The sequence below is a fragment of the Oncorhynchus mykiss genome, chromosome 8, assembly GCF_057628025.1.
Source record: "Oncorhynchus mykiss isolate SJ-2025 chromosome 8, ASM5762802v1, whole genome shotgun sequence".
Lineage (NCBI taxonomy): Eukaryota > Metazoa > Chordata > Actinopteri > Salmoniformes > Salmonidae > Oncorhynchus > Oncorhynchus mykiss.
This window is the reverse complement of record NC_143029.1, coordinates 26,660,832-26,675,817: the sequence shown is the minus strand read 5'-3', so window position 1 is coordinate 26,675,817 and position 14,986 is coordinate 26,660,832.

Below are 14,986 nucleotides of genomic sequence, written 5' to 3'. Positions count from 1 at the left end.
CACTTACAGACAGGGAAATCTGCACAAACACGTATACCAAATCCAGAGTAGGGCTGGGAACCGCCAAGGACCTCACGATACGATATTATCACAATACTTTGGTGCCGATACAATGCATATCGCGATTCTCACGATTCTGTACGTACTGCAATTCGATACTGTGATGCACAGACAAACTCTAGTTTGAGCATATGTACCTGAACCCTGTGTGTGTGTTCAGTTGTGCGCACGCCTGCGCTTCTCAGCCTGTGAGTGTGTGTGTATCCAGCAGCCCCTCACTCCATCTTGCTGGCTGCTTAAGAATCCAGTCACATCTCTTGCTAGCAGGCAGGCAGTAAGGCACTTTCACTCACAGGTTTGCTTTGGTTGTCTAATAACCCCTCCTCTTTGCGTGTGTGTGTGTGCGTATCTGAACTTGTGCGCGTGTGATTTAACCTGTGTGCGTCTGCTTGTCTGTGTGTGTGTGTGCTTCTGTGTGTGTGTGTATTATCCCCACTCTTTGTGTTTTGGGGGGGGGGGGGGGGCTCCACGCCGGACTGATAAACCCACTTAGGCTTGGTCCTGATCCGTCAGCCCAGGGCTGGCAGCCCTGCTTTAGCTGGGAGCTGATCTGTGACGGCCTGCCACTCAAAAGCCAGCACCACTGAGACACAGCACAAAGGAGGAGAGGAGAGAGGGAGGAGGGGTGGAGGAGGGGAGGATGAGCACGAAGAGAGGGGAGAAGAAGCAGGAGAGGGTATCAGTGTTTTTCGTGAGCGTGCTAGCTCTCCCTCTCGCTGGCTGTCTCTTTATCTCCCTCGCCCCCTCTCTCACTCACTTGTTTTGCTTCTGTCTCTTTCTCTTTCCCCCTCCCTCTCTCTCTCTGGCTACATTGCAACATCTCCTCTCAGCTCTCCTCTCAGCTCTCCTCTCAGTTTGCTCTCTCTTGCACACACGCTCACGTCTCTCTTCTGAGAAGCAGAAAAAAAGAGGGGGGGGAGGAGGGAAAAGAGGAAGTATCAGTAGTCGGATGAATGACAAGGTTGTGCTGGACTGCTATCACAGTTGAGAGCCCCTGGAAGGAGAGAGAGAGAGAGAGAGAGAGAGAGAGAGAGAGAGAGAGAGAGAGAGAGAGAGAGAGAGAGAGAGAGAGAGAGAGAGAGAGAGAGAGAGAGAGAGAGAGAGAGAGAGAGAGAGAGAGAGAGAGAGAGAGAGAGAGAGAGAGAGAGAGAGAGAGAGAGAGAGAGAGAGAGAGAGAGAGAGAGAGAGAGAGAGAGAGAGAGAGAGAGAGAGAGAGAGAGAGAGAGAGAGAGGAGGAGAGAGAGAGAGAGAGAGAGAGAGAGAGAGAGAGAGAGAGAGAGAGAGAGAGAGAGAGAACAGAGAAATGTCATTCTTCATATTTGTCTGCAGAGGCTGTATCTCTGGACTGCAGCTACTCAACACACACACACACACACACACACACACACAGCTATCCCTCTGCTGGTATTTTATTTGAATCTACATAAGTTTAGGCATGGTCTGTGAAAATCAGAATTCTGGTGCTGGAGGGCCAGTAAGGGACACTTCCTTCTGGTCGGAAAGCTGACGGGGATACTTCCCTGCAAGGGGTGCCGTCCTGTGGGCAATGTTACACCAAGGACCTCACTCTGTTAATACATGGGAACTAAATGTTCCATGACACTCGTGGCAGTGTTAACCCCAGTGTCCTGGCTGAAGTCCAATTCACAGTACGTCACCTAATTATCCCCAGCTTCTTGTTGGCACAACCACTGTTCGGCTCGCCACTGCCTGTGTGTGGTGAGTGTTCTGGCACAAAATGGCTGCTGTGCCTCACCTGGGTGGGCAGGTCAGATTGATGTGGTTGGTAGGGTGAGTTACTTGCATGCATCAGCCGGGCCTAACTCAAAAGCCTGGGAGAGTGAGGGGGAGACAGGAAAACGAGCAGAGAAGAGAGAGTGAAGGGAAGTGATCCCGAAAGAGACGGGAGAAAAAACAGATAAGAGAAATGATATAAACGGAGTTGAAGAAGAGATGAGAGGGAAGGGGGGAGGAAGCCAGAGAAAAGAGGAAGAGAGAGAGAGAAGACTTTAGAGCCAACTTTGCTCGGAGAAAGAGTCAGCTCAGCAGTATAGAGTTAGCCCAGGGTTACTGCATTGGGTTCCTCATCAGCATCTTCTGCTATGAATATCAATGACGCATCACTGCTACAGCACACCAACTCCTTCATCCTCATCATCCTCATCATCCTCATCCTCAGGACCTAACACATAACCTCTAGATGATCATCCCCATCTTCCCCAATGCACTGGCCCAAATACTTTGAGTAACCTCTTCTTCTTTACCATCTTCTTCTTCATCCTCCTCCTCATCCTCACCAATGACAAAAGACAACGATTAGCTTGTTTCAATACAGTAATTTTCATCAATTGCTAGGTGAAGTTCACTTGGCAAATGACAAGGTTTATTGGACTTCTCTCCCAGACCTATACACATCTGTCCCTGAAGCAGAGTAAAAGGGAGAATAACTATGCCTGCCTGCCTGCCTGCCTGCCTGCCTGCCTCTCTCTCTCTCTCTCTCTCTCTCTCTCTCTCTCTCTCTCTCTCTCTCTCTCTCTCTCTCTCTCTCTCTCTCTCTCTTACTCTCTCTCTCTCTCTCTCTCTCTCTCTCCATTTTTAATTACAGAAAAGCAAAGAACTGCATAAAACCTGCTACTAATTACACAGCCCCTGCCTCTCTCTCCCTTTCCCCTCGATCTGCATCTCTTCTCTCTTCCTCTCTTAATTCCATCTCTCTCCTCTCTTTCCTTTTCCCTTCTGAGCTCCATTGGCTCAATGCCAACAGCCTGTGGAATCACTCACTCGCTGCTGAGATGAGGACATACTCTCACACACAAACATACACACACACTGATGCCACACAAAAATAAAAGCTCAAGCATATGTGTGTGTGTGTGTGTGTGTGTGTGTGTGTGCATAAGCGAGCGTGTGTGAGGGGGCAGGCACGAGGCTGATCAGCTCCCTAATGAGAGAGAACACTAATCATATTTCACACTGACACAAAAACAATCACAACATCTGTATCTGCTGCCTGCGACCCTCCTCCTCCCCTCTCCACCTCCCTCCTTCCCCCCCTCTTCACCTCCCTCCCTCCTTCCCTCCCTCTCTAGGATAGAGAGTCTTGGGAATGATGATCACGATGCCTCCACTGAACACCTGAGACAAGATCAACTCTGAACAACATACAAACTCCTTTTTCCCAGGTGGCCACACTCCCGCTCTCCCTCCCTCTCCCTCCTTCTCCTTCTCCACCTCCCTCAATCCATCTCCTTATCGCTCATTTTCACTCTTCCCTTCTCTCTCTTCCTCTCCCCCTCTATCCCTCTCTTGTCCTCTCCATGTCCCTCCTTCTCTCTCTCTCGATCTCAATATAGAGGAGTGTTTTTATTTAAGCTTGGGGGTGGAGGCGACACACTGTAATTTACCCATGGGTAGTCCTATCCATCACACAGACAATGTACACACTCTACTGCCATGCATCACTTGGGTCTGCAGGAGAACTGTATAACGGTGTGTGTGTGTGTGTGTGTGTGTGTGTGTGTGTGTGTGTGTGTGTGTGTGTGTGTGTGCGTGTGCGTGTGTTTGAGAGAGAGAGAGAGAGAGAGAGAGAGGAAGGGGAGGAGACAAAGGGAAGAAAGGAGAGGTTGTGAGTGAATGAGTAGAGAGAGCTTTAGAATAAAGGGAAAATACAGAGATAAGTTGATGGAGAACACAGAGACAGTATAGAAACAGATCCAGGGAGAGAGTAAATAGAGAGCCCAGAGACAACAAGAGGAGGGATAGAGAAGTGATAGAAGATAGAGGAGTGTAGTTGGACAGCAGGAGTGGGTGGTACGCAGAAGCCCCTCTGCTGCAATCAAGGCTCTGTCACCATCTGGACGCCATTTTAAAACCATCAGCTTCAGCTCCCCATATAAACAAGGGCGCGACCTCAAACATGGCCTCCTTTCTAAATGGCTCCGCTTTTCTGTAATGGACCCGAAATGGCTGACTGTGCTGTACAGGGGTTAGTCTATAATGGAGCCAACATGGCCGACTGTGAGGCACATGGGTTAGTCTATAATGGAGCCAACATGGCTGACTCTGTGAGATAGGGGTTAGTCGATAATGGATCCAACATGGCTGACTGTGAGGTACTCTGCACAAAACAGAAACTTACCTCATTGGTTAAGTTTAGGAATTAATTCCGAGGCTTTGGTTAAATTTAGGCAACAGTGTTAAATGTAGGCATTCATTCTGAGTGGTTAAGGTAAGGGTTAAAGTTTGGGATAGGGTTAAAACTCATCTCGCTCACCCAGAAGTAAAATTATTTAGGGAAAGCTGTCATTTCCTGTTTTACAAAGATTGTTGACATAATATATATAATATTTGTATCTAAAAGCATAATTGAGAAATAATTGATCATATTTTGCATATTTATGACATTGTGGCCTTACCCACTACCCACTACTCCATAATGTTTCAAAGCTAAAAGTAAAACTTGATGTCATATAAAGCTTTACTGCTTGTTCTGTAATATCAATAGTTTTTTTATTTCAATGCCAATTTTCTTACATTAATATTGAACAATTATAGACATGAATAATAAAAATGAACATTTTTGATGTACATTTGTTTCAAGTTTCAAGTTTTTAATGTCACATGCACGAGCACAGTGAAATGACTTTCTTGCATACTCAAAACCCAACAATGCAATAATCAATTAAATGTAATACTAGAAAAAACACACAAAAAATAAGAAGAAATATTAAGAACACAGTAAGTAAGTAAGTATACTATATACAAAGTCAGTTCCATTACCATATTTACAATGTGCAGGGACAGTAGATCGATAGATGTAGATACTGTATATAGAGGGGTGAGGTGGCAAGGCAACAGGAAATAAGATAAACAGAGTAGCAACTGCTTGTGTTTGAGTGAGTGTGCGTGTGTGTAGAGTCAGTATAAATGTATGTGCATATTATGTGTGAGTGAGCAGATGATGGAATGAGTATATGTGTGTGTGTGTAGGGCCCTGTGAGTGTGTAGGGCCCTGTGAGTGCGTAGGACCCTGTGAGTGTGTAGGGCCCTGTGAGTGTGTAGGCCCTGTGAGTGTGTAGGGCCCTGTGAGTGTGTAGGCCCTGTGAGTGTGTAGGACCCTGTGTGTGTGTAGGACCCTGTGAGTGTGCACAGAGAGTGCAAAACTAAAACTAAATAATACAGATACAAAGTTAACTCAGATAGTCTGTGTAGTCTTATTGCTTGTGGATAGAAGCTGTTCAAGAGCCTGTTGGTGCCAAGACTTGATGCACCAGTACCGCCTGCCGTGCGGAAGCAGAGAGAATAGTCTATGGCTTGGGGGGTTGGAGTCTTTAACAAATTTCCAAGCCTTTCTTCCACACCGCCTGATATAGATGTCCTGAATGGCCGGCAGCTCAACCCCAGTGATATGGGGGTGATATAGCCATGCCAGGCAGTGATGTACCACCCTCTGTAGCGCCATGCGATCGAGGGCGGTGATATAGCCATGCCAGGTAGTGATGTACCACCCTCTGTAGCGCCATGCGATCGAGGGCGGTGATATAGCCATGCCAGGCAGTGATGTACCACCCTCTGTAGCGCCATGCGATCGAGGGCGGTGATATAGCCATGCCAGGCAGTGATGTACCACCCTCTGTAGCGCCATGCGATCGAGGGCGGTGATATAGCCATGCCAGGCAGTGATGTACCTCCCTCTGTAGCGCCATGCGATCGAGGGCGGTGATATAGCCATGCCAGGCAGTGATGTACCACCCTCTGTAGCGCCATGCGATCGAGGGCGGTGACATAGCCATGCCAGGCAGTGATGTAGCCAGTCAAGATGCTGTCAATGATACAGCTGTATAACCTTTTTCAACCTGCTGAGGCCATTTGAAGTCTAAAGTCATTTGGACACAGAGGAACTCGTAGCTCTCGATCTGCTCCGCTGCAGCCCCGTCGATGTGGAGGGGGCGAACTCGCCCGCCCGTTTCCTGTAGTACACGATCAGCTCCCTGGTCATACTGACGGCCATGTTGGCTGATGATTTTGAGGATGTGCAATGAGACAATTAAAAGGGAGGCTGTGAATAGTTACATTGACTAATATGACAATGTATCTGTATAAAATCGACCATAACTTTAAAACTAGCAGACATCCCACGCTGGGACTTTGATATGCCCGTAGAGTATATATATCCAAATCACTTTAGACTGAAAACGGTCCAAACACACACCTCAGGAGGTTGAAAAAGGTTCTACAGCTGTACCATTGAAACCATCTTGACTGGCTACATCACTGCCTGGCATGGCTATATCACCGCCCTCGATCGCATGGCGCTACAGAGGGCGGTACATCACTGCCTGGCATGGCTATATCACCGCCCTCGATCGCATGGCGCTACAGAGGGAGGTACATCACTGCCTGGCATGGCTATATCACCGCCCTCGATCGCATGACGCTACAGAGGGAGGTACATCACTGCCTGGCATGGCTATATCACCGCCCTCGATCGCATGGCGCTACAGACGGTGACCATTTTGAATCCATTTTCACATTCATTCTGTTGGTAATGCTTACAAATTGGATCATCAATCTAAAAGTAGCAGAGGTCCCACTCTGGAACTTATGCCAGTAGAGTATACAGTATTATGTTCAACAATATATTGAATAATTAGACAAATAAAACATTTAGTTTTTTTAATAATCATGTTTATATGTAAGGAAATGATTATTGAACTCAAAATACTACTCATATTACAGAGCAAGTGGTAAAGCTTCATATGGCATTATTATTAACATTATTACGAGGCCTGTGTAAGGCCAAAACGTCATTAATATGCCAACGTTGATCAATTATTTTTCAATTATGCGTTTAAATACAATAGTCAAATATATGGCAACAATCCATACTCCAAAGGACCATTCTATTGATTAAATCTCGTGGAAATCCCAAAACTCATGGTTTCTTTTTGTCCTGGTTTCTTGAGAAATCACTCCATTTCAAACATGCATTATTAGCTCGTAATCCAATAGAGTCTGGCTTGATAAACCAGCAAGTATACCTGCTTTAACAGTCAAAAGTACAACACAGAGAATGGATTTCTTAGGTCCATCCATCCATTAAAAATAAGTGGCCATCATGAAATGGACATTGCACTAATGGGAAAGTGCTAATTGCTGTTATTTCAATTAGCATACTGGCATTATCAATGTCACAATACTATGTTTACATGAAAAGAGGAGAGACAATATACGAAAGAGAAAAAGAGTGTCAGAGAGAGAAAGAGAGGGGGGGGGGGTAGAGATAGAGAGAGGGAGGGAGAGGGAGAGAGAGAGATAGAGAGAGAGAGAGAGAAAGAAAGAAAGAAAGGGATAGAGAGAGAGTTGATGATCTGATACTGAGTCCACACACACCATCACAGGCAGCGGTAAGGTAATGACATGGAAATTATATGGTAATGATATGGTAATCTGGCAGAGTTATTCTACTCACCAGAGACAGAGAGGGAGAGGAACTGCCACACGCTGTATACACACACAGACACACACAAGCATACATACACACACACACACACACACACACACACAAGCAAGCATACACACACACACACACACACACGCACGCACGCACGCGCACACACACACACACACACACACACACACGCACGCACGCACGCACGCACGCACACACAAACGCGCACGCACGCACGCACACAAACACACACACACACACACAGAGCACAAACTAACTGACTGAGAGAATAAAGAGACTATAGGGACGGGAGGTAGGGGAGGTGTGCTATCAAGTTGTAAGAAAGGAGAATGCTGAAAGCTGGGGTAGTGAGGATAGTTTGAATGCTCTTCTCAGCAAAGAAGTCAGTGGACATAGCCAAACAGTGTGTGTTAAGACGAGGGAGCTTTAATGAAAAAGTCTTGTTTTCAACACAATACAACACCATAGCCCACAACATGAACCGCAATACCAGAATGTAGCCTTACCCATGAGCTTGAACTGAAAAAGATGTTGACCTGCAGGGTTTCCTCTAGTTACCATAGCCACAAATAAAAAAATAGTCCGTATCGTAAAAATTGATGAAAACAAAAAAATGTTGGTCTTGCTTTAAGGTTAGGGTTAGGCATAAGGTTAGCAGTGTGGTTAAGGTTAAGGTTTAAAATCAGATTGTAAGAAGATAAATTGTGCAAATGGGCGGGGTTTAGGACTTTGTGGCTGTGGTAACTAGTGACGACCCTACTCAAGAGCGCTCTTCTCTCGTATTTTCTCGTATTTTCTCTCGTATTTTCCTCTTCCTCTCTGAGGATGGCGTGGAGCATATGCCTGTCAGTGCAACAGTGCCACCCTCTGTTCAACTTACACTACTGCAGTGTAAGAAGACATAAAGTGAGTAAGATCATCAACTGAGAGAAGTGAGAGAAGCTGTCCACATTCAATGATAGATCTTTCTGAAATAGACCAGACACACTCACATATGAACATCGCCGTCATGACCCCATAATATTGCTGCCTTATGTGTAGAAAAACAAGGTAAATACTTGGTACGTCCTGTTTACTGAGTAACATTTTATAATAGCTGCTTGTGCTTTTCATTTGAAAATGTACCCAAGTTTTTGAAGCATAAAGAACTGAAACATGTATGAATAATTCCAAACAGACAGAAAACCAAAATGCAACGTTGCCATGCCAGCACCACCGTTCCTCCCAACCAGCCAGCCTCCCAGCTCCTCTAAGTGTGTCTGATTGACAGGTGGGCTATATCCATTCAATATCGCTAGACGCACGTTCCTATTCCCTCCCGGCCGCTCCATCCGACGGCCAAATTAACCTTCCATGCCGACGGGAGGGGTTGTTCAGCGAGGGCCAATCAGCAGGTGATTAGGGCGGGGGTGGGCGGGGTGAAGGGTCACGGCGGTGGGGCCATCGCAAGCTTGATTGGTTTCAATCAGTGGCCGGCCGCAGGGACAGCTGGGAACTGAGCCACAGCGGGGCACTAATCAATGCATCCCACAGCGAGGCATTAACGGTCACACACACACAGAGTAGGTCGCGCACACACACAAACAGATACACACACAAGGCGAGATGTGAGGATTGGAAATAAATAAACAGTCAAAGATGAAAATGGATAAACAGAAAATTGGGTAGGCGAACAACCACACACGCACACATGGTCAGGCATACTGTATATACATGTCGCACACACACACACACACACACACACACACACACACACACACACACACACACACACACACACACACACACAGTATGAGTGTGGCAAAATGAACAATCAAGCAAAATAGACACAGACAGAGCGAAAGAGAGAGGAAAAGGCATTGGGGGAAAGAAAGAGAGAGAGAGAGAGAGAGAGAGAGAGAGTGTCCTACACGCATAACTCTGCAGTAACTCTGTGGTAAAGAGAAGGCCTCAGTAAATTGGAGGAGTAATTTGATTAGACTTGTTAATTTGTCTACTACAGGAGCTGTTACTGGACCATGTCATTGGGTGGTGTCCTCTGTCCCGTAGCCTGCTCTGACACAATGCCCGCGTTTCTCTACAAGTGGGATAACACACTTTCTCCTTGCTATTTGCCACACTGAAGTTCTCAGAAACTCCACTATAGTTCAGATCAAGCGACTCCTCTTGGTTGATCGTAAAGAGGCTGTGTAAGGGCTATTTGACCAAGAAGGAGAGTGATGGAGTGCTGCGTCAGATGACCTAGCCTCCACAATCACCTGACCTCCAATGGTTTGGGAAGAATTGGGCCGCAGAATGAAGGAAAAGCAGCCAACAAGTGCTCAGCATATGTGAGAACTCCTTCAAGACTTTTGGAAAAGCATTCCTCATGAATCTGGTTGAGAGAATGCCAAGGGTGAAAAAGCTGTAATCACAAGGCAAAGGGCCTTTTTTGATTTGTTTAACACTTTTTTGGTTACTACATGACTCCATATGTGTTATTTCATAGTTGTAATGTCTTCACTATTATTCTACAATGTAGAAAACAGTACAAAAATAAAGAAAATCCTGGAATGAGTAGGTGTGTCCAAACTTTTGACTGGTACTGTATATCTAGCTCACAACCACAAACAAACAGATGGTGTGTGAAATGAGGATAACTGACACCCCCCATGTGGCATGTGTGTCAATGTGTGTGTGGAAGGTGCTCCTTCAGAGTCAGTCAATCACTGACAATGCCATCGTTGTGATGTGACGTGATCACATTCCCAAGTAACAGGTATTCTAGAACTCTTTTGAGTTCCATGGAAAGAATCCTTGAGGAAATGAGGGAGGATCTAGACGGGTATTTAAAAAGCTTGTTTTCTTCTGGGGGGCTCAGTTAGTTTAGTGACAACCTGCAGAGAAGGAGAAGTAAATGGAAAGTAGTCATACAGTGCCTGTGCGAACGTATTCACCCCCCTTGGCCTTTTTCCCATTTTGTTGCCTTACAACCTGGAATTAAAATAGATTATTTGGGGTGGGGGTGGGGGGGGGGGGGTTGTATAATTTCATTTACACAACATGCCTACCCCTTTGAAGACGCACATTTTTTTTACAATTATTAAACAAACAAGAAATAAGACAACAACAAAAAACTGAAAACTTGAGCTTGCATAACTATTCACCCCCCCAAAATCAATACTATGTAGAGCCACCTTTTGCAGCAATTGCAGCTGCACGTCTCTTGGGGTATGTCTCTATAAGCTTGGCACATCTAGCCACTGGGAGTTTTGCCCATTCTTCAAGGCAAAACCGCTCCAGCTCCTTCAAGTTGAATGGGTTCCGCTGGTGTACAGCAATCTTTAAATCACACCACAGATTCTCAATTGGATTGCGGTCTGAGCTTTGACAAGGCCATTCGAATACATTTAAATGTTTCCCCTTAAACCACTCGAGTGTTGCTTTAGCAGTATGCTTAGGGCCATTGTCCTCCTGGAAGGTGAACCTCCGTCCCAGTCTCAAATCTCTGGAAGACTGAAACAGGTTTCCCTCAAGAATTTCTCTGTATTTAGCGCTATTCATCATTCCTTCAATTCTGACCAGTTTCCCAGTCCCTGATGATGTTCTCTAGGTGATGAGAGGTGTTGGGTTTGCGCCAGACAAAGCATTTTCCTTGAGCCCAAGCTTGAGCCCAAGCTCCATTTAGTCTCATCTGACCAGAGTACCTTCTTCCATCTGTTTGGGGAGTCTCCCACATGCCTTTTGGCGAATAACAAATGTGTTTGCTTATTTTTTTTTCTTTAAGCAATGGCTTTTTCCTGGCCACTCTTCTGTAAAGCCCAGCTCTGTGGAGTGTACATCTTAAAGTGGTCCTATGTACAGATACCCCAATCTCCGCTGTGGAGCTTTGCAGCTCCTTCAGGGTTATCTTTGGTCTCTTTGTTGCCTCTCTGATTAATGCCCTCCTTGCGTGGCCTGTGAGTTTTTGTGGGCGGCCCTCTCTTGGCAGGTTTGTAGTGGTGCCATATTCTTTCCATTTTTTAATAATAGATTTAATGGTGCTCCGTGGGATGTTCAAAGTTTCAAATATATTTTTTTAACTCAACCCTGATCTGTACTTCTCCACAACTTTGTCCCTGACCTGTTTGGAGAGCTCCTTCGTCTTCATGGTGCCGCTTGCTTGGTGGTGCCTCTTGCTTAGTGGTATTGCAGACTCTGGGACCTTTCAGAACAGGTGTATATATAAAAGTGTATATATACTGAGATCATGTGACAGATCATGTGACACTTAGATTGCACACAGGTGGACTTTATTTAACAAATTATGTGACTTCTGAAGGTAATTGGTTGCACCAGATCTGCACTGAAGATAGGAAACACTGTCACCACTGATAAATCCACCATAATTGAAAATTTCAATAAGCATTTTTCTACTGCTGGCCATGCTTTCCACCTGGCTACTCCTACCCCTGTCAACAGCACTGCACCCCCAACAGCAACTCGCCCAAGCCTTCCCCATTTCTCCTTCTCCCAAATCCATTCAGCTGATGTTCTGAAAGAGCTGCAAAATCTGGACCCCTACAAATCAGCCGGGCTAGACAATCTGGACCCTTTCTTTCTAAAATTATCTGCCGAAATTGTTGCCACCCCTATTACTAGCCTGTTCAACCTCTCTTTCGTGTCGTCTGAGATTCCCAAAGATTGGAAAGCAGCTGCGGTCATCCCCCTCTTCAAAGGGGGGGACACTCTTGACCCAAACTGCTACAGACCTATATCTATCCTACCATGCCTTTCTAAGGTCTTCGAAAGCCAAGTCAACAAACAGATTACCGACCATTTTGAATCTCACCATACCTTCTCTGCTATGCAATCTGGTTTCAGAGCTGGTCATGGGTGCACCTCAGCCACGCTCAAGGTCCTAAACGATATCTTAACCGCCATCGATAAGAAACATTACTGTGCAGCCGTATTCATTGATCTGGCCAAGGCTTTCGACTCTGTCAATCACCACATCCTCATCGGCAGACTCAACAGCCTTGGTTTCTCAAATGATTGCCTCGCCTGGTTCACCAACTACTTCTCTGATAGAGTTCAGTGTGTCAAATCTGAGGGTCTGTTGTCCGGACCTCTGGCAGTCTCTATGGGGGTGCCACAGGGTTCAATTCTTGGACCGACACTCTTCTCTGTATACATCAATGAGGTCGCTCTTGCTGCTGGTGAGTCTGTGTCTGTTCTTTTGCCCATCTTAATATTACATTTTTTTGGCCAGAGATATGGCTTTTTCTTTGCAACTCTGCCTAGAAAGCCAGCATCCCGGAGTCGTGTCTTCACTCTTGACGTTGAGACTGTTGTTTTGCGGGTACTATTTAATGAAGCTTCCAGTATACGAGTCATATCTCAGATTTTTTAAAGTGTTGGTAATTTATGTTGGAATCATACTGCCTTGGGATCTCATTTTGGCATATTCACTGTTATATTGTTTTAAAATAATTACCATTGTTCATGTTTTGAGGGATTGTAGACAATAACACAGACATAGTCAAAGAAGCCAATATTACCTAATTGGAATAGTTTTTTTAGAAGGGACATTTTGTTTATTTTTAATAAAGATACCTATGAACTATTTGACATGTCTATATGAGTCATTTTTAGTCTTCCGAGAAAATGTCATTACCTTTAAATGCATTATCTGATCCTAGGACTCTCTCAGTTGGTTTATGGTTTCATGTTCAAAGGATGAAGAGGTTTGAGGAAGAATTACTTTAGTTATATCTTCCTTCTGTTCCTTTGCAGATAATTATACCTAACACTGGTCTATCCAGTTCCACTGAAACTGATATAGTAAACAGATGTGGAACTGTTATTTGATTACCCTGTTGCAGGATAACTTTCCTGCAATGCAGGACACGTAAAAGTTTAGAAATTTATAGAATTACAATCCACATAATAATTAATATTTCCGGTCACTGCAGGATTGTTTTCCTGCTGTAGCACACTTGCTCAAATAAAGATCCTGCATCTGTTCAGGGTTTTTCTCTCTCTCTCTCTCTCTCTGTCTCTCTCTGTCTCTCTCTCTCTGTCTCTCTCTCTCTGTCTCTCTGTGCACACTTTGCTCAGAGTGTAGAAGGCCAGTGCACCAGACCGGTGGACATAAATACTGTGCTTTTGAAGATGTTTCTGGTCAGGAAACTACAATACAGGCTGGATGCCTAAACAAATTAAATGTGTTTGTCAATAGATGTTTTGATTAATTCCCATTAATGACAACATTCTTGAACTGAGTTATCACTCATCAAATTCTGGGTATTCGGGGTAATTTGGTTAATGATTATAAAATTGATTATGTGGCTCTTTCCTTGTTGACAGCTTTATATAACACATTGTATTGCTATGCAAACTTAACTTAATAGCTACACTCACCGACACGGGATAAACTTTATCCATCATGTTGGCCTTGACCAAACCTGTCACTTTGGTATAAAGGGATCGGGAGACAGGCGCAGGAATGCGTAAAAGGGTTTTTTATTTCCCAAATTACAGCGTGCCGTGTAAAGGCACAGGGACGAAGACCAAACAAACACATATACAAAACACAGGGTTGAAACCCAAACAAAAGAGCGAGGAGTACCTCAAATACACAAGCGCACAATGATACTACCACATGGGATGAGACCTGTAATCATCTGCACAATACACGCCAAAACAACACAGCACAGGGACACCCACAACCAAAGGACATTGGAACAATAATCAACAGCCCAATGGTGAACCAAAGGGCACATTTATACAATTACAATCAGGAAAAAATATGGGGACCAGGTGTGCGTAAAGACACAGTTCAGTTCCTAGAGGCCGGTGACATAGACAACCGAAACTGGTGCACGGAATGAGCAACAGTACCAGCCAGACTTATAGTGGTCTACCTATCCCTTTTAATGCTCTTATGCTCATCCTTTAAAAATGCCATAAGGTCTGAAATGGACACCAAAGTCAACTGTAGAAACAATTATCTAGGCTAAGTAAAACAAAAGTATTTTTTGATCTATTTCTCTGCTAACTAGCTACCTAAAGTGTATTTAGTGGCAAGCTAAGACAGAGAAAGGGGACATAAGAAGTTAATGGATTGGACACAGAAGGTCTCAGATCGTGCTGGTGAACTGTAGCTGACAGTGACAATTTGTAATCTTTCTAAGGCCGTCTCAGTTGCTAATTAGCATTTAAGATTTTTTAGAGAAAATTGAGGCTAATATTGATCAAACACATTTTGTGCAAGAGAGTAGAACAACGTTATCATAACATTACGCCAGGGTAAGCCTACACCAAACACAAACCTTATATGAAGTAGTTCTACAATCCCAGATGCAAAAATGAACGGTGAAAAAAATATTATTGGGTTTTACCACTAGGTTTTATGGGTATTATGACAAGTCCACTGTGCTAGACTATTGTGGTCTTGAAAACACAAACCATGATATTGAAGTGCCAGAAGTCGGT